Genomic DNA, 12500 nt, shown 5'->3' with positions numbered 1-12500 from the left:
TGTTGCGAGCTGGTTCTAGTGTGCTTGCAGCAGACCCAGCACAGCACAGATCCACTTCTGGAATCTTAAGCTAAATGTGTCCCAAGACACACATTTTGTAGTCCTGGCATCCTGAAAGGCAGAGGCCCCAACCTACAGGTTTGCTTCCATACCAAAAACGCCTCCAGACACGGGAACTTGGGAGCAGAGGCAACAGCTCCGCTTGAACCTCAGAAACCAAATGTGACTCCGGACACACAGATCCCTTAGACGGCCGAGGCTGTGGCCTCTAAGGTTCTCTTGTACCAAACCGCCTCCTGACTCTGCATCAGATTGCTTGCGCTGGCATCTGCTTACATAGACCCACATTAAGTCACCACCGAGTGGTAGACACAGACGACATTTGGTAGCACTGACTGCCAGCTTCACGGTAATGCGTACCCCTAGCGCGGCTCTGCTTGGGTGGGAATGTTCTGAGCAAAACACTATGTGTTACTCCATACCCCCCGCCCTCCATGGAACTTCTTGACCCCAACCAATTGGGGGGGGGGGGGGGAGTTTGCCCAGTCAGTAGAGGCGCTGGCTTTAAAACCGGTTGTTACTATCAGCGTGGGTTCAACCCCCAAGTTCGGCGCGGGATGTGTGTCCCAGAGTCAACTTTGTGCAGACTCTCCTCGGTGTCCGAACACCCCCGTGTGCACGCATGCGCACGATAAAGATCCCAGGGTCACAGCGAAAGCCTCAGGCCTTGGAAACACGAATACATGCATGCAAAAATATGAAGCTCGGGTGTCCGTTCGGCCAACAGCCAATAAAGTAACCATTTCAGCACTGACCCAAGACGACCCAACCCGGTCCCTAGCCCATTTCAGGTCTCCTCTAGCAGCCGGCAGCCAGCTGTCTACATCCCCCCCCCCCCCCCTGCATTTTTATTTTTTATGTATCATACAAAGTCGGGTTTTCCCGTGTAACATGCCCCTAATGGCTTTGCTGTGAGGGCGTAAAACTTACATTTTTTCTCACACACACACACACACACACACACACACACACACACACACACACACACACACACACACACACGCAAGCACGCAAGCACGCACGCACGCAAGCAAGCAAGAACGCACGCACACACGCCCCCCCTCCCACTAGCATACACATACACTCAACCTAGCCCATCCCCCCCACCTTTCTCTCGCTCTCTCTCTCCCTCTCTCTCTCTCTCTCTCTCTCTCTCTCTCTCTCTCTCTCTCTCTCTCTCTCTCTCCCCCTCTCTCGCTCTTTCTAAAACGCTTAAACCCTGCTTACCACACTCTTTGGATAGAAGCTACATGTAACTGTGATAAACACAAACAATCACAAGCAAAAGCGTAGTAATCAAATACCGAGGTGCACCAACCATTACATCAAATCTTCAACAATTTACGTCGATTCCCTGCTAAGTAATTCCGATGATGCTACACGTCCCATTTAGCTTTTCCAGTCGGGATAAGGGTCAGGTTTCTCCACAGCCATGTCCATCCCTCACAATTCGGGGAGAAAAACCGATCGAATAATCTGACAGGCGTGAAATTTGATCGCATCAAGAGGGAACGAAAAGCGAATCAGGGATTCGACCTTGCGGTGTCCAATGGAAGATCTAGATAAAGTAAGATGTGAATGGTCACAACACACATACGCAGGCACACATGCGCATACGCATGCATGTACGCACGCACGCACACACGCATGAACATATGCACGCATGGACACACGCACGAACGTACGCACACACGTCTGAACATACCCCTGCACGCACCCCCGCCCCCAACAGACTTCAAGTGTGCTTTCTTTTTATTTGTACCTTCTCATTTTTACTTAATTAGAAACCAATGATATGGGTCAGTTTTGCAAAGGAAAACTAACATTGATCAAATATTGGACCTTGCAGTGTGTAACAGATCAAGACGAAATAAAGCGAAAGTGGTAAAATTAAGCGTTTATCATTTCAAGATCTAGACTTGGGTTTGGGAGGATCTATAGCGGTTTAGGCCGTGTAAAATCAGCTTTGAACAGGTAAACCAAACACGTTTTACCTTGTGGTGTCCAATATATAACGTCAAGATAAACACGTATGAAACAAGTAATGAACTTTACATCCTTACCTCGCCGGCATTCTGCAAGCGAGATTCATCGACGATTTTGAGATCAGTTCATTATTTGTATCATAAGTGTTTGTCTGTCTGTCTACTTAAAAGACAACTGGGTCGACGTACTGTAAACGTAAAGTTTTGTTTTGTCAATAGTTAAACGTTCCAATAACATACAACCAGTTTGTTTTGTATTCATAATCCTTGAATCCAAGTCTTTTGAAATCAGTTGGATGCATGTTTTCGCTGGTCGAGAAGACGGAAACAAAAACAGTACGAAACAAAAGCAAATAGCAATAGCACATTTCACCAGCACAGTATCAAACTAGAGGCCACAGCAATCCAAATCCACGTTGGACATTGACCCATAACCAGCAAGCAGAAATTAACCTTTTAATTAACATTTCAAAACCTCTCTCATTAATCTGCAGCAAAAATAGAGCTGCTTTGAATTCAGCACCCGCACACATGCAGGAACTGTGTGTGTGTGTGTGTGTGTGTGTGCGGACATTATATAGCACCTCAGTCTTCACCGCCTTTATTCCCTGATGGCCCATTTTTCTCTGGGCATGTAAAAACGAGGGGTGTTGGCAATTGAGGGAACAGCCAAACTAGCGCCACCTACTAAAAAGGGAGACAATTCCTGGAGTATTCCGGTTCAGACCTTTTCCTTTTTGCCCCAAGACTTTGCTGAACAACAGAAGTGACAATGTGTGTTGGCACTATTTTTCTGTCGAACACTCTCCTTTAGTTTCTACAGTTTCATATCTCTGTGTTTTAGCACAAACTCCAGCAAGCGAATCACATCATGAGATCATTTTTAGCCCATGCCGGAGGACAAAACCCATGGTCGATTACGCCAACGCCACATATAACCCGACCGAGGTATCAGTTGTGTACAGCTCACTGCCTGTGCTACACCTGCGAGGCCGGAACACCACTGAGATCTAGTGTCGGAATCCAGACTAGCCTTAGAAATAAATTACGCAAGTTTCGGCTCAAGAGCTAATCGCTGGCCTTGACATGCTTTTACGATGCGTGAAAGGAGCTGAAAAAATCATCAGGACCTTGACGAAGCGATGTAACTGTAGCTGTACCAGCCGTCTACGAGTGCCACGTGCTGGCTGGGGAACAGGTGGCAGTCTGTGGTGTGGGTGATTGATTTTATTCATCTGAAAATAAGTACAGTGGTAAACCCCTCTGATTGATTTTATTCATCTCAAAATTAGTGCAGTGGCAAATCTCTCTCTCTCTCTCTCTCTCTCTCTCTCTCTCTCTCTCTCTCTCTCTCTCTCTCTCTCTCGATAATAATGATGCATAAAATTATGACAGAAAATGCACCCGAAACCATTTGCTCAAAGTTCTCCTTGAAGAATTCGCACCACTTTATAAAACTAAACACTCCTCTTCCTAGGATAGACCTATTTAAATCAAGTCTTGTTTATTCAGGAAGCAGCCTCTGGAACGCTCTTCCGGACGCCCTGCGGCAATCCACCAACACGGATTCTTTTAGAACCAAATATTCTTTCCATTTAATGAACTCTATGAACAAATAAACTTGATTGGTTGGTATGTTTTCTTTGTATACAGTTGTTCATTATCGGAATTATGGTTTATTGTGACAAAATCACGAAGATTTGGCTCTGTAATACATTGTTTTGCTGAGCTAATGTATTGTTGGGTTACTTTCCGTTTATCTTCATTGCTTTACACCCAATTTTGAACACTACCTTATGATCTACAATGCTTCTACATAATGCGCTTCATGTACATAAACTTATATGTTCTACCATTAATGTTTTTATGTAACCTTTTTCTAGTCATAGTTATAGTAAAATAGTTTAGTCCCTCTTTAGGGCGAGGGCCAGATGCAAAAAAGCATATCTATGCTTATTCTTGTCACCCTCGAAAAATAAAGATTTGTCATTGTCATTTGTCATTGTCATTGTCATTGTCTCTCTCTCTCTCTCTCATGCCTCAGGGAAAGGTGTTGCTGTTGACAGAGAAATGTAAGGTAGGCAACATGCACATACCCTGTTCCTTGGTAAGGAAGACAAAAGGCCCTGCGGTGTTTAGTAAGGATAAGGATATGATTTTATATAGGCGTAATCAAGGATACCCCCATTAAATTCGGGCTGCTTTCGCACTGGGAGGGGGGGTGGGGGGGGGGGGGGGTGATATGACATACGGTGCGGCGCTTCCCAACATATTTGTCTTTTTTTCTGCATGCTGTGAGCTTGGGATCTCTATCGTGTGCATGCGTGTATACGGGGGGTGTTCGGACACCGAGGAGAGTTTGCACAAAGAAATAAATCCCTTGCCAAACGTGGGGGTCGATCCCACGCCGATAGCGACAACTGGTTTTGAAGCCAGCGCCGCTACCGACTGAGCTACGTACGTATAACCCCGTATAACCCCGCCCCTAAAGGAGAGACTGTGTATGACGCGTCGCTGTCCTTAGACAAGCTAAAGGTTGGGGGTCCAGACCTTGTCAATATATACCCACGAGAGTTGTCATTTCCTCCTGGATGGCTTGCTCAGCGTGAATATGACAGTCCACAGTGTGGACAGAACGTTAGGATATCATTCTTCCCGTGCAGACCGTGTGCATGTGGTGAATCGCCCTATAGGTCCGCGCGGGCCTCTTCACATGCTGACATGTATCTATAAGCTTACTTTACAACTTCAGTAACGTGGAGTAAGCACCAAATCTAGAGAGACTACAGGAAGTCTCAGTAATGACCAAAGTCACAACCACGTCAGACAAACTCACATCACTGAAGCCTGGCCTCAGTGACAGCTGTCATTCGTTGATATTTACGATAGACATCCGTGACTGCGGTTTCGATTACTTCATGCAGTTCCTGTGTTTCCAATCAGTACTCCGGCCTGTGACTTGAAGACGACAGACGCGCCGCAGGTTCGTGTTTGTGTTCGGTGTGAGAAAATGGCCTGGCGGGTTATCTTTGCAGTCGAACGTGACTGCCTTCAAGTTTGATGATCGTGAAATGAGCGGGAACGAGAAGGCAGAGCTGGCCCACGTTTTGATCAGCAAGAAAGCCTGATGCAAAGATGTCATGCGACACATGCATGTTGATACAGTACAAGTTTAGCTCTTTGGGTCTAAGTTGATTCGTTGGTGTGTTGGTTGGTTGGTTGGTTGGTTGGTTCGTTATTATTTTGTATCGTCTCTTCAGCTGATATTCCTATTCGAGACCGATGCAAATGTGTTTTTCTTTTCTCAGTTAGTTAAGTTACTTTAGTTATCAGTATATATCATCACTACAACAGCTGTCTTGTGTCATGTGTTTAAAATTCCCTTACTGTTTTTCAGTTGTCATAAGAACCATAACGCTATCACATGTCAAGGCTGCCGTTGCCACAGCAAACGAACGAACCCTTACGTCCTCGCTATTGATCAAAGTGTTAATACCGCAGCGGCATCGTGTGTGTTAATACATGATCGTTAGGATCTTATTTCAAAAAGCTTCTCCCTTCAGACCTGATTATCTAGCCTGAGAAACTGCTATATAATGGCCAGTACAATGCAGCATGATATGAAATTAACTCCTCCCAAGCCAGATAAACGTCATAAACAGCGTAATCAAGTAAATGCCATTATCGCATGGACTCTAAACCATCGTTCGCTTAATTGACAGCCAAATGAGTGCAGTTTATGATCCGGCACTGTCAAGCACACATTAATTGGTAAAGAGACACAAATATAAAGGTTGTACATTCTTGGAACCTGGGTGAGAAAGAAGTCCATGGTGATTACAATCAGATTTACCGTCGTCAGCAACAGCAGTTGCCAATTAGAGGCATGTTTTGTTAACACGCTAGCCAAAGGACGTGAATTCAGTTGAAGTTTATAACCTCCTGCACACAAGTTTGGTCTTTGTGCGGATGCTAGCGAATTGCTCAACGTGTTTGCACGTGCTGCGTTCTCTGAGTTAATTGCCATTAACTCATCGCGAAGAGGTGTTTCCAGCTGCATACGTCACACGAAGGAGCGACATGCACGTGCTAAGTGTGACTTCAATAGGCACCGTCGTGTCACGGAGAGGGTAAGTACAGAAACTGAGCCCAATTAGGATTCTTAGACGTTAGAATAAAGCGACGATACGGTGGAGTTGTAAAACAATTAAAACAATAAGTGTAAAACGTCCGTTAAACTTGAAACCAGTGGCTGGGGTAACAACGGTTATTAAAAAGTATATATAGAAAGCCTCAATGTGAACCCAGTGTGACTCTAAAACGTCCACGTTAAACCAGTGAAAAGAAAAGATTGATAGAGGGAATCACAGTTGTATGTGGCTCATCGTGCTAAAACTAAAGCAATAAAACAAAGCAAGGTGTCGTAAAACAAAGCAACGACTGTCTCTAAAACAGGACTGTAAATTTGCCATGAAAAAACGTCTTATTTCTTAATGTTGATTTTTAGTGCGCAGAGCAGAACACTCTTTGACCTTTCTGGCAATCATCCTTTCGTGCCTCTTAGCTCCTCCAGCGCAACTAACCACCTCCCTGATTCAAGTTTGTGTTCGAAGAAAACATGTTTAATTCCATCCTCAAACACCGGGTTTAGCTTGCAAGGGCAAGACGCCACGCATACCAGGTTTACTGTCGCGCACATGTTTCGTGCGTGCAGTGAGGTCTCATTAGTTAAGTTGTTTTTGTGTGGGGAAATTACGACGCTGTAGCTTCTGTTTAAACTTTGCGGCAAACTGCGGAGGCTATCCGTGTGGACCATTTCGAGCTTACGTCAGTCGGCTACACGCGCCCAAGGGACACCTGAAACAAATGGCGACCCTGTTTGAACGTATTTTTGAATTTAACTTGGACTGCTTTGATGACACGTAGGACCTCGAGTCTAAACTGTGTGTGGGCAGGAATGCAGGCTAGTCATCTGAGGTTTCTTCTTCGACTTTACATGATATTTGCTCCAATTGATTCAGAGAAACGGAACATATGTAATTGTTCACCTTTACCTAGACCTGTGCATGGTTGAACTCATGACATGACTCAATTGCGCGAACAAGCCGCGACCTCGGTAATTTGAACAAGGAACCATTAATTTAAAAAAGATGTTTCCTCTCAGTGCTTAAAGCCACCTACTTTCTAAGAGTACTTCGAACAATTATACACAGTGTTCGTCTTGTAATTCAAATCTAAATGCAGGGGGACAAAAACATCAGCGTTTGCTAATTGCAGTTTTTAGTTTTGAACATCGCCGTGGGATGAGGATTTCTTGCAAAGCGTTCATAGCAGAAATATGGTAGGTGTCTCAGGTGTCATTTTATGAAATTAATGTGGCCATTAAAGGTACTGAACTTGTCAAATCTAGGTGCACGGAGCCCCTGGGGCTTTTAGTCATACCTCAGGCAGCTATCCGTTAGAAGAACTACCAAGTTTCATTGACTTGCACCCAAAGAGTCAAAAACTGCGATTTTTTTACGAATTAATTTCGTACTCGGACCCGGCTGGTCTTGACCTATTTTTGGATCTAAATTTAGATCAGGTAGATCACCACATCATGCACAAAAAGACACCTCACTAGCAAACTATGTCAGACGTCATCATGAGTTTGTGTAAAACAAAATCGAGGCCGGAATCACTCAGTTGAATGGAACTCCGACCAAACACCAACGTAATAACTAGGTTAATTTATGCACTCGCGTGAACAAGAAACTGTCGAGCTTCACAGATGTCGTCGTTGGGTAGTTTTGGGTTTGTTTTACTACCATAGGAGGATTTTTGAACTGTAAATGCACTCAGCTGCAACAAAAACGCAAAACGAAGGCTGTGAGCTGCACCGTGCCTTTAAAACAAGCAAATTCCCACTCACAACAGAAAGGACCGAGGCTGTTGGGTTTTTAGTACATCTAGGATGTCCGTGACGCACGATAAGGATAACGATGAGGATAACGATAAGGATAACGATAAGGATAACGATACGATTGATATAGTTCTGTGAGCTTACCCTCATAGAAAATCGGGCTGCTTTCTCCCTGGTGGAAAGCGAGCTGCCATACAGTATACGGTGCTACCCGGGTTTTGTTCCTGCATGCGTGTCAAGGGATCTACAATGATGTCCCTTATAATTATGTTAACAAGCTCTAATCCCTGATTAACTTAATGGTGTAGTTTTTTTGAGCTTGTAGCAATAACACCGAACAATAGGAACACTTTAAGGCTAAAATAATAAGTTCTTTTTTATGCAGAATTAATGCTTTAAAAACGTTAGGAAACTGTCGTTGCAATGCGCGCGCTCAGCTTTGTAGGAAAAACTATTGCAGTGGTTTCCCTTTCTTTGGCAGATATTTATTGGGTTTATCTTGGGACACAATGCGTGCATACTGAACGCCGCTTTCAAAAACACCTGTTGTACGGTGTAAATCGTACAGGGTAGAAAAGTTCAAGTCGCGACTACCTAACCTCATTTCCAGAACAATGGTTGTGACTGCGCAATAACAAATGACGGAGCAGGATTAGAATAATTATTTTTTCCGTCGCATACGCCGACCCGAACTTGAAGTGCGCGCGAGAACTGACACACACACACACACACACACACACACACACACACCTACTGTTTGGGAGAGAGAGAGAGTTTGTAAAAAATCAAATCACCTCGCCTTTACTTGCAAAATAAAAGTAAAATATTATCAAAGGAACACTAATTTTACCCAAGCTTCCTCAGTTGTTTCTGAGTCCCATAGGAATCGAATCGCTCACATGTCTCAAGTTGTAGACCCTTCATTATTTCTGAATTAAAGCACACACGTCCCCACTTTTCTTACAAAAACAATTCTCCATAACATACCAATTATTGAATCAAATTAGCGTGATGCGCAGCGTGATGGAAGTGTGTCTTGACATGGTCTCGTGTGCATGGTATCTTGATTCTACAACGTATTGTTTTTTTTCTCAGAAATCCAGTACTGAGGGAGTCGGCACACTGTGTAAACAAAATAGTTCTACGTGAAACGCAAAGGCTGATTATATGACTTGGAGCGATGTAGACTTTTGTGGTAAATGTTTTGCTGAAATAGAATTCCTCATTATTTCTGTCCAATCTTGCGGGAAAATTACTGATTTGGCATTTCCGCACAGAGAGAGAATGAGCGAGAAAGGGATATGGGAGAAGAGGGTAAGAGAGAGAGAGAGAGAGCGAGAGAGAGAGAAAGAGAGAGAGAGAGAGCGAGAGAGAGAGAGAGAGAGAGAGAGAGAGAGGTGTGTGTGTGTGTATGTGTTCGTGCGTGCGTGCATGTGTTCGTTCGTGCGTGCGTTCGTTAGTGCGTGTGTGCGTGCGTGCGTGCGTGAAACACGACACAAATAAAATATCGAAGTCAATCAGTGTTTGCCCTTTAAAGTTTCATAAGAAAACATTTGCACGATAAAAGACTGACTATTAGGGTTTAACGTCCTCTTAGACCAACTGGTCTATATTGGGACAGGTATTGGTAATACGCTGATCTGAAGATATGGTGTGATACTTTGATTCGAACAAGCCCGCTGTGGCTGTCTTCTTCGACACACCAGCATTGGGTTTGTCTCGTCAAACTCAAAGTATCGAAATACGATCATGATAGTCAGAGACGAGAGATGATGCATGCGTGTCTTCGTGTTTTCCAAGCCCTGAGACTTTTGCTGTGAACGTGGGATCTTTTTCGTGCGCATGTGTGCACACGGGGGTGTTCGGACACCGAAGAGAGTCTGTACAAAGTTGACTCCGAGAAATAAATCTCTCGCCGAACGTGGGGATCGAACCCACGCTGATAGCGACCAACTGGCTACAAAGCCAGCGCGCTACCAACTGAGCTACGTCCCCGCCCAACGATAAGAGAGAGAGACAGTGGTTGCTTTTGTACGACCAGAGAGAGAGAGAGAGAGAGAGAGAGAGAGAGAGAGAGAGAGAGAGAGAGAGAGAGAGAGAGAGAGAGAGAGAGAGAGAGACAGCCAGCTGGACAGACAGACAGACAGAGACAGAGAAAGACAAACAGACAGAGACAGAGAAAGACAGAGACAGAGACAGAGAGAGGTGTTGGCAGTGGAGGTTAACAGTAGGGACACACACGGATGTCAAACAGTTCAACAGGTCTCAGCAACTGAGTAGGTCACACCAGATCACTGACTCTTGCAATTGTTTCTGAGGGTGTCTGAGCCAAGTGAAGCAGACGGAGACACAGCGGTGAAGTCAGTCCAGTCCTTAGTGGCTGCAAGCAGCACAGTCTTTTGAGGGACATGTAAAGGTCAATGGTAAAAAGGAAGTGCCTGGTCGTGAACCAATATGAAAAATAGCAAACGCTTACGCATGAACGCAAACACGCACGCATCAACGCACAGCCAGACACACACACAGACACACACACACGGACACACACACGCACGCACGCACGCACACATTCAAACACACACACACACACACACACACATTATCCTCTCCGCCACCCCGACCACACTCACACACAGCTTCGACACCTGTTGAATTTAAAACCGATCCTTAAATGACACCAAAGCGACGATGAATACTCAGTCAACCGGTTGCAAAACCCATCCATTTTCTCAATCACTTGAACGCAAGACAACATCAAGGTCAGTGTGTTTGTCTAATGGGCAGAATATACCTGCGCAGTTTCAACGGCACAGAGTGACGATCGACGCCCGGTAGCTCAGTTGGTAGAGCACTGGACTTGTGATCGAAAGGTCGCAGGTTCGAATTCGGGCCGGGACGGACACGGGTCAACTTTATGTGCAGACCCAGAGACGGAAGCCATGTCCCACCCCCGTTTCATCACAATGGCACGTAAAAGACCTTGGTCATTCTGCCATAAGTGCAGGTGGCTGAATACACCTAAACACGCAGACACCTGGGTAGCGCGTCTCCGTTGCTGCTAGCTTTCCACTGGGAGGAAGCGACCCGAATTTCCCAGCGATGGGACAATAAAGTAATGAAAATGAAAAATGAAATGAAATGTTATTTATGCCGCGATTGGGATTATGACGAGTATTTGTTTTCCTTTCATCCAACGTGTTGCGGGCTGGGATAATCTGCAGTGCGTCGTCGGTCCTGCTGAAGTTACATATGTGAGCGGAGCCCCTATAATGACTTCCTACACAGTTTCAACACAAACCTTGCCAACATGTGGTCCAACATTTTTGACCCATGATCTTGAGCCTCTGATCAAAGAGCTCTCCTGTCCTTTTTGCTCTAACCGCAGCCAGTCTTGTAACAATGGTTGGGACAAATTACCTCACGACACAGTTCCCGCAGAAAGGCTTTGTTACCAAAGACACAGGTCTCGTTGTTGACATTGTCCTTCTGCGAACAAACCCATCGAAGGTCTGTACCGTTCTGAGTGAGCGTTGTCAGTTTGTCATGCCATACTTTGTTCAGTGCAAAGTTTTGATCTAGTAAAAAAACAAAATTCCGGTCCGAGGTCATTGAGTGAAAAATGAACGTGATCGTTCAGGGGCTGAACAAGGAGAGAACATGTATAAATGAAAGAAAACCCCTGAACACAAATTGACAGAACAGTTGTTGAAAAGTTTTGAGCTAGGACTTTTGGCTTGGGTTTCGAGGAACGCGAGTTATTCTCAGATTTTCTTCGGATTCCTTTAGAAATTAATTCGATATCACATTTGTTGGACACCGTGAAGATCAAACAAGAAGAAAAAGAAGTAGAACAAGAACAAGAACAAGAACAAGAAGAAAACAATCGACACACAATGACTGCGTTAGGCCTAAAAACAAAAATAGGTGTGGTTACGGTAACCCGACCTACCCTATTTTTAGGGGCCGACCCTATAACTTTTTATTACATCTGTCAAAAACAAAACAACAAAAAAAACCCGAGTGCAGAAAACGCAATGAAAGCGAAACCGCTCGAGTCGCACACTTATTTCCCTGTCAAGTATGTTTAATTTGTACACATTAAAAAAAAAAAGTTTAAAAAAAAAGTGATTGCCTACCTTCCTACCCTATTTTTTTTTGGCTATGTTACCTTAACCACACCTTTTTTGGGGGGGGCCTTAGCGTCGCGACCATCAAACAAATAAAAGAAATGCCAAGCGTTCCTAATGTGCTCAAATTGGACACATTGAGGAGGAGGGTCACATAAACTCTGCACTCTAACACTCTATAATTTTCCAACGCCTAGCCTTTCATTCTTCATTTTTTCCACTTCCTTCCTATTTTGAGTGAACTTGTGACCAGGTTTTGATCTGCTTTAATCCCACGTTTTATTTCTCTAACCTGGAATGAGATTTGTATTGTGTTGACCCTTGCATTGCAGTTTATTACAACATGTATTTCACTCCCTCAAAACACTCCTAACTCGCTGATTATTCTGCTTTTAAATCGCCACTACTCCAATTTATTTCGCCGCT

The 12500-nt window shown here is 44.5% G+C and overlaps 1 protein-coding gene across 1 annotated transcript in view; it reads left to right on the top strand.

Annotated features, from left to right (window-relative positions):
• LOC138976855 (probable G-protein coupled receptor 139) overlaps positions 1–12500 on the top strand; it is a 106938-nt gene that overhangs the window by 980 nt on the left and 93458 nt on the right. The gene's annotated exons all lie outside the window — the stretch shown is intronic.

Source organism: Littorina saxatilis, linkage group LG1 (assembly GCF_037325665.1).
Source record: "Littorina saxatilis isolate snail1 linkage group LG1, US_GU_Lsax_2.0, whole genome shotgun sequence".
NCBI classification, from domain to species: Eukaryota; Metazoa; Mollusca; class Gastropoda; order Littorinimorpha; family Littorinidae; genus Littorina; species Littorina saxatilis.
Note: the sequence above shows the minus strand (reverse complement) of the source record. Positions and strands in the feature narration are given on the sequence as shown.